Below are 13,817 nucleotides of genomic sequence, written 5' to 3'. Positions count from 1 at the left end.
GAGTTAATTGGTACTTTTGAATGTACTGTCACACGGCGCTGTAATTGGCTTCCAGAGGATGGAGGCGAGCTGAAAGGGGGAGGCGGGTGGGTTTGCTGGGTGGGCATTTAACACTGCACTGCCCCTCTGAGGGCTTGAGAGAAAGAAGCTTCATCAGCATAACACATTAAACATTTACACTAACCCATAAACACTGGCTGGCCTCATTACTGCTATCAGTATCAGCAAGTCCTGAACACACAGCATCATCATCATCTGTGTGCGATAGTGGGCGGCAGACAAAAACGAGCTGGCCTCAGGAAAATGAGGGGCAACCTGGTCGTTTTCATCAGATTCTACTCAAGACTCAAGGGTCATGCTCCTAGTTTAAAATATATTTAGTTTAAATTAAATTGTAAATATAAATACAAATTTATATATATTATGTTTACCATTCAGAAGTTTGCGGTCATTACAATTTGTAAAAGAAATTGTGCTCACCAAGGCTACATTTATTTGATCAAAATTACAGCAAAATTAACTGTTTTCTATTTGAATATATTTTAAAATGTAATTCATTTCTGTGATGGCAAAGCTTTTATTTGGAAAATATTTTTTTAGACGCTTTTGATCAATTTAATGAATACTTTCAGAATAAACGTATCACAAAAAAAAAAACTCAAACTTTTGAGTGATAGTGTTTATTGATATGTACATGCATATATATCCTATTACGTCACGTTATTTTATATTTATTTTTTAAATTGTAATCATATTTTATAAATTGTTTTATTAATTCACATGTAAATTCTGAATAGTTTATTTGTGAGATAATTCTCTAATGTATAATATAAAACCCACTCATAATTGGATGTATATACACATTTTTATTTATTCATAAAGTAATTATAAATATGTAGCTAAGATTTTTCATAAGAAATGAATGTTAAGTCTGACATCAATGCAAAAATCCTTCAGATTGTGTAACTCTTGAGTTAAAAACAGACTCAGAACCCTAATGCATTATAAATATGTTTGGGTAAGCTGCATTTGAAGACTGTGTAAAATAAGCACACCTGTGACCTTACATAAGATGAATGTTATATTTGTGCATCAAATTGGGATATTGCTGTGCAACTGTAAAACAGTACAAAATGGTTGTAGTGGATGGAACATCAATATATTTTCCATTATAATCAAAGTAAATTATAGTTTTCTGCATGGTGTTGATTTACCTAAAAAATCAGCATCTCAAATATAACGTGGTTCATATGGAGGAGAAAAATGATTAGAGGGCCGCACGTTCTAGAACAGACGGAGGAGATTTCCACACCCAATCACGCTGAACCTCATTGTGGCGTGTCACTTTGTACCTCATGTTAACAAGGATTAGCGTGTGGCCGGTTCTTTGTCATTCTGAGGTATTTAGAATGGGTCAGTTCATCGACAGGTTAATTATTATTTCTTTTTTTTTGGAATGAGCCGGAACGAAGCGCTGGAGCTGATATGAAAGCGAGGAATATGAAAATGGGGGTCAGCGCGCAGGACATGATAGAAAAAAAGCCAAAGACGGAGAAACCGACAAAGAGGAAATGAGAAGAGGAGGTAGTTTTTCCTCTCACTGTCCATCATGGCCCGCTAATGTATGAATGGAGCGATGAAAATTGATTTCCAAGTGAATTATTCTAGGCTCTCAGCCTTTTATAAGACAATAACCTTTACTAAAGTGCTATTGTCTTGAGTAAGATGAGTTCACTTGTTCATTTCACTACGCATTTTCTTTCTTTCCTCTTTTCTTCCTCTTGTATTTCACTCTCTGACGGAGTCGCTAAAGGGACCTTGCAATTATAGGCAGACTGTTTTGATCGATAGAAGTGGAAATGATACCGGAGTGATAGGAAAATTGAGAAATATGAAGAGCGAGAAGAGCTTTTGATTGTGGGATGGAGGAAAGGGGGAAGACTATTTTCTCAGAGAATGAGTTGTTGTGGGCAGGTGGTAGACAGAGCTTCAGGTAAACTCATTGATCTGCGCATGTGGCCAACAGACGGGTCAGAGACGTGCCACAGTGGCTTCCCAGTTGTCCGTCCTCTGGCTGGAATGCCGGTGCTCCATCACTGTCAAACTCAGCCTGGTATTTTGACCTGGCAATGGTTAACCGCTCCCCCAAAATGTGTTGGCGACGTGTGTGTCCTTTGTCTCTTCTTCATGTGGGCATGTTTGTGAGGATTTTGGCTCCGGCCCCTGGTTCTCCCTCACTTCCTTTAAGCCCAGCGGAGGATTGGTTTTGGCTGGGTCACTGCCTGGCTACAGATGCATTCTGGCTGGTGTCCACAGTCAGCAGTCTGCGGTCAGCGGTCATCATGCACAATGGAGACGGGACGTCCCCTGTGGGTGTCAGACGGAAACATACACATGGATCCTACCAGCTGGACTGATGGTTCAGTTTCTGTCTGCACTTTCTCTCTCTTCCCCCCTCTGTTTCTTTTAAGGTATCCGTCAGTCTCTTTCAAATCTAGTTTGGGTTTCAATTCTTTGTAATTTCACCCTTCTGTTCCTCACTCTGCCTCGCTTTCCTGTCTGATTCACCTTTTCTTCTTTCCCCATTCTCTCTAATTTTCTCCCTTGGGTCTGTATTTTTTTTTATCTGTCTGTTTTGTTCTTCCACTCCACACTTTTGATCTCGACTTCACCTCGCAAACATTCTCAGCTGTCTCTATCCAACCCAAGTGTGATTTCTACCACCAACTCACTGGTACGGACGCCCTGGCTCTGTGCGGGGGACCTCCTCATGGTTATGAGCCAAAATATTGTGGTTGAATAAGCTGTTTTTACACTACATAAAAGCTGCAAGATTTGCAATGCACCACCTCGTTAACCAGACACTCGCTAATTACATGTACATTAGAGTTGGATAGATATCAAAGCCTTCAGCCGATAACTTGGCATGGATGCCAAATCGATACAAACAGACAGTACGTACGTAGATCATTGAATAGCCTATGTGTGGTAGATGTAATGATGATATCCAAATATGTTATCCAAATATAGATTGAAAAGAGAGTGTGTGTGTGTGTGTTTCAGAACCCACTCCCTGAACTGCTAAACTGTGATTAACCACTTTAAATCTGTTGTACTGCAGTACTTTTATTGTTGTTGTTCAACCTTTCCTTAAGATAAATTCAGGTCAATTGGGGAATTGAGGTCATTGAGGTGAATGGCATTTTTTTCTTCAAATCACCCCATATTATACTGTAAATGACTATTATTATTTTTATTATTATACATTAAGCCAATAATAATAATAATAATAATAATAATAATTGAATTACATAATTCTTAGAGATGCACCGGTATTAAATTTCTCGGCCGATACCGATAGCCGATTATTCAGAATGATATCAGCCGATGCTGAGACCGATAGTTTTTTTTCTTTCTTATGGATAAAAAATCTCTCCCAAATAATGCTGCAAACTATACAGAGAACCCTCTCATTTGGTCCACTATAATATTAGAGGTCACAACAGAGCTATTATATTCAACTGCTATTTTATTTCTATACAACTCAGTTGCACAAATAAGGTAGTTTTCATTAGCACTTGTCTTCATGGCAAATTTATTCAAACAAATATAATTAACAGTAAATAAGCTTTTTTTTAAAAGCTAGCTAACAAACGGATGACTTTCCTGAGGTAAATGCAACATTAAGTGATATTGTTCACAAGCTTGAAGCTTCACAAGCAAGTTTTATTGACATCTTGACTGTCTGATTCAAGATTGATTGAGTCTGATTGAGTGATTACATGTGATGATTACATGTGATACGGATTTCGGTAAGTTGTACTCTAACTTTCAACTTACCTTCTGATATTCATGCATGTTTTTCTAGATATAATTTGTATTAAAGTGGAAGGTTCGCACTCCGCGCTGCTGCTTGAACTGAGGCGCTACAGTGATATGTCACGTCACATTTAAGAGCGTCAAAACGCCATTTATTGTTTGAATTTCATGATAAAAGGGACAGAATTTGAAAGATGACACTTTGTTTATTTTTAGAAGTATCAAAGTAAGCAAGAGCTATTTGCGATTATTGGGTGAAAGGCGCGTTACAAATAATGTTTAGTATAGGAAAAAACTGCAGATCTGACAACCCTGGCTTGAACTACTCGCCGATAGTGAAAATAATTGCTTTTATCGGCTGATACCGATTGTTGGCCGATACATCGGTGCATCTCTAATAATTCTTCTTCTTCTTCTTCTTATTATTATTATAGAATAAGCCAATAATAATAATAACAATAATAGTAATAATTCAGCTGTTAAAATAAATATGCTACAAGGTAGTTAAAATGTGTATATATCTAACACATTCCCATTTTTCTGTATTTCTTCCATATCAATTTGTTTTTTAGCTCCGGTTAGCACAATGGCTGTATATGTGTGCTGTATTTTGGAGGCCAGTGTTATCAACATCATCTAGAATGCTTGTTTAGACTCATGACCCAAAAGCTTATCGAGTGCAGGAAAAATGGACCTGAAATTCGCAACCAGTTTGAAAGAGTCCCTAGGGATACATCGTTTTGTTTTAAGATCGTGTTCAGTGTAAATAGGGAAGACATATTACACTACTGTGGTACAAAAATTGGGTCCAAGAGTGAGTATAGGGCTCCAAAGATAAGTCAAGGCTACCGAAAACCGTTAAATCCCCATTCAGTAATGAGTCTAATGATCTTCAATGTGAGGTCAATCGATGTTCCTCTTTTCTTCTGCTTTTTGTTTTTTTGTTTATACAAGCCATCCATGCGATCAGCATGTAATTCTGTTTCTCTGAGCCTCCGAGATTGTGTGTCACAAACAACCTAAGAATGAATGAGATCATCTAGTGTTCCATGTGTGTGACAGTGGATCTTTTTGAAGAGTGTCACATGGCAACGGCCCTCCAGAACACTGGGACATGGAGCCAATTTGTTGCCTGGTGATGTGAGTCACATGACCCCTGCTCTCTCCTGGGGGAGCTGGGGGTGGGGTGGTACTTGGGTCAGATAGCCAAATGTAGGAATGATTGTCAGAAAGGGGGGTTTATGGATCCATCAGTACATAAGATGCGAGGTGGGATCTTGAGTATCCTCAATCCCAGCATTCACACGTTCACAATGTTCCCTCTAATCAGAAAATGCAATGAAGTCATCAGACAGGAGAGCAGCAGATGTAATTGGCAGGAAATAGGCGAAGCCGTGTTGGTGAATGGATGCCTGGGAGGGGGGCGTACTGATGGGTGCTGCGGTTGACCCATGGCCCCTGGATTGCTCATTAAAACATGGAGGCTTCGGTCAAAGGAAGATGAGCTCTTCCTCTATCCTCTATCGCCCTTATCGCATCGTGAGCACAGACCTGTGAACACATTGGATGAGTCAAAGAAGGCAAAATTGACTCGCTTGCACAAACCAAGCATGATTTTCATCAGAGAAGTGATGGAACAGACACACTCTCTAAAAGGAAGCTGTTGCAGAGCATTGGCGTAAGGCTATTGTGAGGCAGAGCTTAGCAATCAGTCGGTTTGAGGAGTCCTCGCACGTCTCTGCGTGAGACTGTCAGACATGATGTCTGATGAGGTTATCCTAGTGTTTCACAACAGATTTGATTACTTGGTCCAAACTAGAGTAACACTTCTATTTTTTAACTTTTACTTTTGATTAATGGATATATATGTACAGTATGTATGTATGTATGCATGCATTTTATGTATTTATTTATTTAGTTAGTTAGTTGATATTGAGTAATTAACTTTTCGTGCTCATTTGCCTTATTGTTACATTTAGATTATCTTTGCCCTTATCTAATGCTCAATTCAAATTAATCTTTAAAAACACAAATAATATTTAATATCACTGTTAAATGTAGTCTTCACCAATCTCAGAATGTACATAATTTTTTATGTTGTACATCATAATGTTGTGATGCCTAAATTTACTTGTAACTTTTGAAATTATTCTTTTTAGTTTTTATCATTTTTTATTTATTTATTATATATTTAAGCACAATAGTATTGAATATCTCACAGTTATGGAGATATCAGAGAATTTTACGATTGTGTTTTCCAGATCTGGAAAAGGCATATCAATTTAAAAAGTGAAGGGATTTCACAAGGCATTTTTTTTTTTATGCTCTAGAATATTTCATAAGCTAAATATTATTATTCCATAGAGTAGAACTTACTTTAAAGCCATAGTGATGCATGATTTGTGAGTGAATATATATATATATATATATATATATATATATATATATATATATATATATATATATATATATATAAATTCAAGTCTTTTTAATGAATCAATTAAATCACTTCACTTATTAACCTAAATGATTATTGGTGATTTGATATGACTCAAAATGGATTTAAAAAAAATAATCAAGGGTAATGAATACATTTTTGAGTGTATCCTTTACTTTCATAGATATAATAATAGTATTAATTCAGGTAAATTCAGCCCCTTTTGTTATTTAGATGTGGGGACAGTTTATTACTATTATTATAAAATTGAGCCAACAATACTACTATTCTAATTATGCAGTTAAAATAAATGATGCCTGATTTGTGAGTGAAGGAATTTTTTTCTGGATTCATGTGTTTTTAACGAGTCAATTAAACCGCTTCACAAATCGGTCTAAATGATTCATTGCTGATTCAGTATGATTCAACATGAAAAACTTTCTTAAAAGGGTCATAAGATGCTATTTTAAAGGTTCATTATTTTGTTTATTGGGTGTTATAGAACACATTATCTTTCACATACTGTACATTATTGCAGTGCCTCTATTCCCAGTCTGTCTGAAACGTGCTGATTTCTACAAAACCACTCCTTCTGAAAAGCCTGATTATCTGATTGGCCAGCTGACCCAGTGCGTTGTGATTGGCCAAACGTGTGTCGGAAATGTGACGCCTCTTACCATAATGGCGAGCTTCAGCTTATAAGCACACTTGTTTTTTTCCACCATACTCAATGTTTTCCTTCAGTCTTGTTTCTCCGGCAGCATGCTTACGTTTGCTGATTACATGCAGAACAAATGTTTGCATTGGCCAAGTCCAGGGTCATGTCCATGCTAGACGCACAGCATTGTTATTTTTCTTTCTTACAATCTCTCCTCCTAGTCTTCCCTCACTATCTGCCTCTTTCCTCTGGGTCCGGAGAGAATCTTGGAGGAAATTCTTCATCCATGGTTGTTATTGTGGTCGCTCTTTGTTGGTTTGCAGGTGAATAATGGATGAGGCATCTGTTATGTTTAAACGCACAGCAATCATTGTCATACGCTTCCAAAAAGCAGCTGTGTGGGTGTATTTTTGTCTCGTTTCTTTTTTTTTTTTTGTAGTGAATCTCATTCTCAGATGATTGAGTCTGTTGTGTTTTGCAAAGTGGAGAATTAAAAGCGGGAGAAATGCACACAACGGTCAGAGCAAATATATTTAACATGCAATGCTTTTATCAGCTGGCAGCCACTGTGTTTTTTTTTTTCTCCAAAAAGCATACAACTAGCCATAGTTAGCTTTTGAAGAGTTCTTGAACAGAAAAGAGGTAGTCAGTCTCAATGTGAGAGGAATCGATCGTGTCGGGTCTCTCCGACAGATGATGGCTCAACCCGTTTCCCACGACTCTGGAACATCTGTGTCAGAGTGACCCAGTGAGCTTCGGCTGCGAGGGCGCATGAGACCCCAGTGCCACCAGTGATTTGAAGGGGGACTGTTATACTGTTATACTCCTCAAAAAATCAGAATAGTTCTTTCCTGTCTTCTCATTCACATACTGTAGTGCCTGATTGCAGATACACAGCTGCATAAAGCGTCTCCCACATTTGACAGTTACTCTCTGAAATCTGTCTGATTGATGTGAGAAAGGATGAAAAGGCTGTTTTGTGGAAGCCGGTTTTGCAAGGCTCTTGATTTGAAATATAAATAATTGAAGCTCCTTTTTCTCTTCGGATGGCTTGCGAGAAATGAGGATGTATGCCAATTAAGATTCCCTTCTGCCCTCCAAGACGATCCAGCACGAAGGAGAAAAAGCCGAAAGATGGAAGAATGAAAGGGTGAAGAGAGAGTTCATTACTGTAAATGCAAATGAAACGGTGCCTGCGTATAATAGCTTGTCACTGTCAGAATTGATATGAGAAAAAGCTTCGTTTTGTGCGTGTGCATATTTTTGAACGCGCCGGCACAGTGTGTTCGAAATGGAGCTATACTGTATAATGGTAGAACATAAGCTGTAAATGTTATATAGTATTATTCAAATGCCTTAATGGTTATACTTCATAATAGCTGGTCTCTGTATAGCATGATTTTTATATTTTGCTCAAGCTTGTTAGGCCTCCACAAAGAAATGTAATATTCATAACAGCTGACTGTGAAATATTCCGCAAACATAAAACACTTGAGGTATATTTTCCTTGATTAAACCCAAAACTTTCTGAAATATTTCAAAATGCTTTTAAGAACAGATTGCCCATTTCTAGAGTAGGTGTGTGGATGTTTATGCGTGTGTGTGTGTGTGTGTGTGTGTGTGTGTGTGTGTGTGTGTGTGTGTGTGTGGTAATATGCAATCATAATAAGCTTTAGAAAGATGAAAAATGTCCAGATGGGTTGAAGAAACACTCCCTTTGGTCCCCGAACACTTGCTGCTTTGCAGTGGTTGATTCATTGGAATATGCTCAGGAGCAGCTGGGTTTTGTCTGTACTGTATGCGAAACAATTTCCATTTGGTCCTCCAGTGTGTTTGCTGTTCAAAAATGGGATGCTCTGCATGTCATCCAATCACTGCATCCTCTCCACCTCTGCTTAATTTATAGGTAGATGGAAAACAGGCTGAATTTGGCCTCTATTCTGCAGAGGTTAATTGTGTGAGGCAAATCTGTGCCTCTATTGATAGTGGAGAATGAACCGAAAACAAGCATTGTCTCAAGCATGGATTTGCAGATAAATGGACTGCTGAGGTGCACCAGAAGTTTTCACCATGGAATTTGTGGAGCCTAAAGCTCAGAACAGCATGTCATTATTTTGTGTTTCATACGTTGAAGTACTTAACGGCATTTAAACACAAAGGATGTCCTTTTATTTGCATTTATTTACAGGTTTTGTAGATGTAGAAGTGGTCATTTGTTCTCTAGAGAGCGATTACATAGAGTACATCAGGGTCAATTATACCAAGGGTTTATGACTATATTAAGATCCATAATGTTATTATTATTTATAATACATATATACAGTATATTCATATAATTAGGCATGCATGATGTACTGTATCACTACCATATTGTTATCAGTTTTTATTGAATATACATTTTGGCCAATATTAGATTTTTAAATATTTTAATTTTATAATATTTTAATTTACTCGCTTAGATTTTTTTTTACGGTTTTATTATTGATATAATATTTGGCAATTTATCAGTTATAAATGGTTATGAGCCATAACATGAAAATGATCATCAGCTTATTGGTTTTGTAATATCAGTGAATCCCTAAATATAATATATTTAATATAAATAAATATGAATCCATTTTAGACTACATTATTAAAATTAAAATATTTGTATGGATACATTTATGAATACATGTTTATTTTAAAGGCATTTTTATTTAATTTTGTGTGATATTGATTACTATTTTAAACTTAAATGTCCAATGTGAAATCACAGCTGTATGTTGCTCTATTTGGACCAAGCTAGTCCTCAAGTTTAGTTCCACAGCTGCTGCTGCCACCTGCATTACCTGGAAGTTCAATCACACAGCCCCTGTCTGTCATGGATGCCAGCTCCCATGAAGCCCGGTGTCAAACACAGCCAAAGTCAAGCAAGTCTCCAAAAAACAGTCACTCTCTGCTGTTCGTGTAGTCTATGTTTTGACATCGCTTCAGCAGTCCCTTAAAGAACCCCACCACGGTTCCAGCTCAATTGCCCCCATAAGGACCATTAAGAAAGCATCGTGGGAAATAAAGAATGAATAAAAGAGTGGGGAGCTGGAGCATGGCAAGTATTAAATGCTGCAATCATTATTGTAGTTACCATGATGAGAGGGAAAAACAGCATGCTGATGAATGAGCGGCTGTAAATGCTGTTGCTGGTTAGCTGTTCTCCATTAGGCCCAGCTTTCAGCCCTTGGCAGCTGCGCTCCTGTCTGCGCTCAACAGCTTGGTCCCGGAGTGAGGAGCAGTCTGAGTGGGAGGGTAATGAGCTCGCTCCATCCAGAGATGAAGATCCAGCTGTGGGAGGAGAATTGTCCTGGCTTGCATGTCTTTGGTTAGACAGGTGGTTTCATGGTGGGCAGGGAATGGGTTTGGGAATATAGTAATGCATGTGATGGTAGAACTCTCTTTAATATCTCATTTGTTCTCCTAGACAGTGGTGAGATTAAATGGAGTGCAAATTGGCTTGAGGCTGTTTCTCAGATTTTTCTCATGAGAAAACAAACATAGTCATCTCAGATTTGTCTTTTCTAAAGTTTTGAGAGAGATCCCAACAATGTCTCAAACTGTGCTCAGATTTTCCAGGACATCACAGTCTGTGATTTCACTTTGAACTCATAATTTCTTGTCAAATTCCTCCAAGACTTTTGGAGTTAAAAATTAAGCTTTCTATTCTATTCTATTCTATTCTATTCTATTCTATTCTATTCTATTCTATTCTATTCTATTCTATTCTATTCTATTCTATTCTATTCTATTCTATTCTATTCCATTCCATTCTATTCTATATTTCTCTTTTTATTTTATTTATATTTATTATTATTATTTATTTACTAAATTAAATTAAATGTAAATGCTACTAGTGAATTTAGGCATTAAACAATTTAATTTACAAATCTATCAATGAAAATGTATATATTTTTATTGTGATCTGCTAAAGATTACATTTTACATTATTATTCAATTATAATTTTTTAAAGATTAGGCTAACTGTTAAATGACTGTAAAAGTATTCTAAATCTACTGTAAAAATAAGGTAAATGCACATCCAATATTAGCTGATACTGATAAATAAATTAAATCTCTAATATTTGCCAATTACCGATATGGTACTGATATATGGTGAATCGCTAGACAACGTAACAAAAGATGCTAATTAACTTTCTTGAGCAATGAAAGAGCAACATCTGAGTAATAAAATCTTCCTATAGAATGATTTATTTGCTCTTTCCTTGATATATGGGAGAAGGTTGGATTTATTTGATGGTGGTTTTCATCAGTCCTAAAGCACTTAACTGAGTGGCGGTGGGTATCCTCAACCAAAATCAATATGTGATGTACGGTATACGACCGTCTGCTGAGCACACATCGACTAATAGGTATTAGGGTGAGGACTGGGTAAGGAAAGAAGGATTAGGGTAATTGTGTTTTATCTGCCATGGTCTTTAGTGGATTGTACCGAGGCCACACACACACATACACACACACAATAGATAGAGAGATAGAGAGACCTCTCCAGTGACCTCTACAATGTAGATAGCAGTGAACTAGAGTGGAACAGCCTCTCACACTGTGCAAACAGATAGAAATCAGATTTGAAAATCTCATTTATAGAGCAGAACTCCTTTTGAATTATTCAAATAAGAAAAATGGTCCTAAAACATCAAAAACACTGTTAAATGTACTTGTTTTAGCAAACTTAAAAACAAATATCCATTTTTCAAGTTCACTTGTAGTATTTAAAGTGATTATGAATTATTTTAATTTATTTAAAACTATTAGGATGGTATTAGTCACCCATAACGTGAAAATATTTGTATAAAAATTAGTAGAATGTCAGCTGGTTGACACATTTCTGCAGTTGCATGGAATATACCGTTGTATCACCCAGCCCTAATTGCTATCCTTTTCATAAAGGTAGTTTAACTGCAGTTGAGGCAAACATAAGCTGCGAACAATAGTTATCCATCCGTTTCCTCAGACTTGTTTGGATTAGGATCAGTCATAGCAGAGCAGCAAAATGGACAGTTTGAATCTGGCAGATTGACAGTGATTTGATTCAGACATCTGTCAGATGAAGCCCATGGGCTGTATGAAACAAACAGAACCATATGAGAAACAGCCACAAAACTTGAGTTGCTCACAGAAAAACTACTGGATTGATTAACATTCAGTGGAAATCAGGATTGGAATCTCGCCATATGGTTTTTGGGTACCCGAGTCTGTAGAAATTGACTGTAGATATTGAATGAACAGCTTCATCTCTGTGATAGCTCACACCTGGATGCATTGTCAGACAGGCGCTGTGCCTCACAGAGCAGCAGGCCAGTCGGCAGATGTGTTCTCACGTTGAATTATACTGATGTCATTTCCCATGGGTAATGTCTCTGTTACAGTTACATCGGCACTCCAGGAGACAGCACGATGGAAAAATCCCCACTTTTTGGGTGGCGTGGCGTCGCTTTCTATTCTTGCGAGCCATATGACAGAGCAGGGGAGTAAGGAACTTCCAGCTTCCAAAGTAGATCTGGCTGGAGGTGCAGTTAGCTCATTCTCACCCAGAGCCTGCTGGCGGTCTCCACCTCCCTCTTATCTCCTGCACTGTCTCGCGTCTATTTTTCACTGCTTGTGCAATGTAGTATAATGAGTTGAGAACTGGGGATCTGATCATAATCAAAACAACCTTATTTATTGGTGATTGTCATAACAATAAGACATTCAGCTAGCTGCTGTAAAGGAAGCTCCATGTTCAAGAATATGTTTGAGGCTTGGAGGAAACTGTGTTTCTCCGTTGGTGGAACCATTGTTGAAACTGATGGATGAATAGATTGGTAAACGGATGGGCAGAGGGATGGATATTTGAATAGTTGAATGAATGAAGGGTTAAATGTGTGGGTGGATAGATAGATGCATATTTGGGTAGATGAATAGAAGGATAGATGGATGGACAGGTAAATGGATGAGCAGAGAGATGGATATTTGAATGAACAAACAATGGACAATTGAATGTTGGATGGATGGATGGATGGATGGATGGATGGATGGATTGATGGATATTCATAGATAGATAGATAGATAGATAGATAGATAGATAGATAGATCAGAATCAGAATCTTCACTGAAAACACTTGAAAGTGAATATCTTTTGAATTTCTCCGGGTTTTTCAGTTTAATAACTAATCGCTCTTTTAAAATAGATGAAGTGCACCACTCCATGCTTTACTCCTATTCCTTCTATCCTGAAATCAGCACACATGCATTATACTAGAAACATAGCAGAAGGAGCAAGCAGAAGCCCATAAAAAGCCTTGAGGCTGCTCGTCATGCAAGTGCAGGAAGTGCAGAGAGTTTGTTGTTGTTTCTTAATGGAAGTTGCCAGCTGAGAGATCACACTGAGAGAGATGTTAACCTTCTGAGATAGCATGCACATTAAAGATGCATTACAGAGAGCTTTGAAGTCAAATTAGGTCTTATTCGAGTCATGACAGAGGGTGTGTGGAGTTGAACGGATGTGGCGCCCTCTTCGATTTCCTTACTGGTCCATGGGTGTTTCAGGTCTTTGTAGCCCGCATGAATGTCACTATATGCCCAGTTGTCTTATTTCTTAGTTTCCGTGTCAGTCTGAAGGGAGATTAATGGCCCTGGTGGAGTGTGGGTGTTGTTTAAGGGTACAGCACCACAGCTGGTGAGTGAACCTAGAACCCTGTGCTGGAGGCCCAGCTGACCCCATGTTCTCTGCTGTGTACATCAGGAGCTCAATTCCATGGGGCCCATAAAGTCAAAGAATAGGCTGTGTCCGAAGAACGGAGGGTAACCTTGTAAAAATGTGTGTGTGTGTGTGTGTGTGTGTGTGTGTGTGTGTGTGTGTGTGTGTGTGTGTGT

General features: G+C 37.8%; 1 protein-coding gene across 2 annotated transcripts in view; it reads left to right on the top strand.

Annotated features, from left to right (window-relative positions):
• agrn (agrin) overlaps nt 1-13,817 on the top strand; it is a 245,664-nt gene that overhangs the window by 91,310 nt on the left and 140,537 nt on the right. The gene's annotated exons all lie outside the window — the stretch shown is intronic.

Source organism: Leuciscus leuciscus (assembly GCF_965113295.1).
Source record: "Leuciscus leuciscus genome assembly, chromosome: 18".
NCBI classification, from domain to species: Eukaryota; Metazoa; Chordata; class Actinopteri; order Cypriniformes; family Leuciscidae; genus Leuciscus; species Leuciscus leuciscus.
The sequence above is the reverse complement of the archived record's forward strand: the minus strand, read 5'-3'. Positions and strand labels throughout refer to the sequence as shown.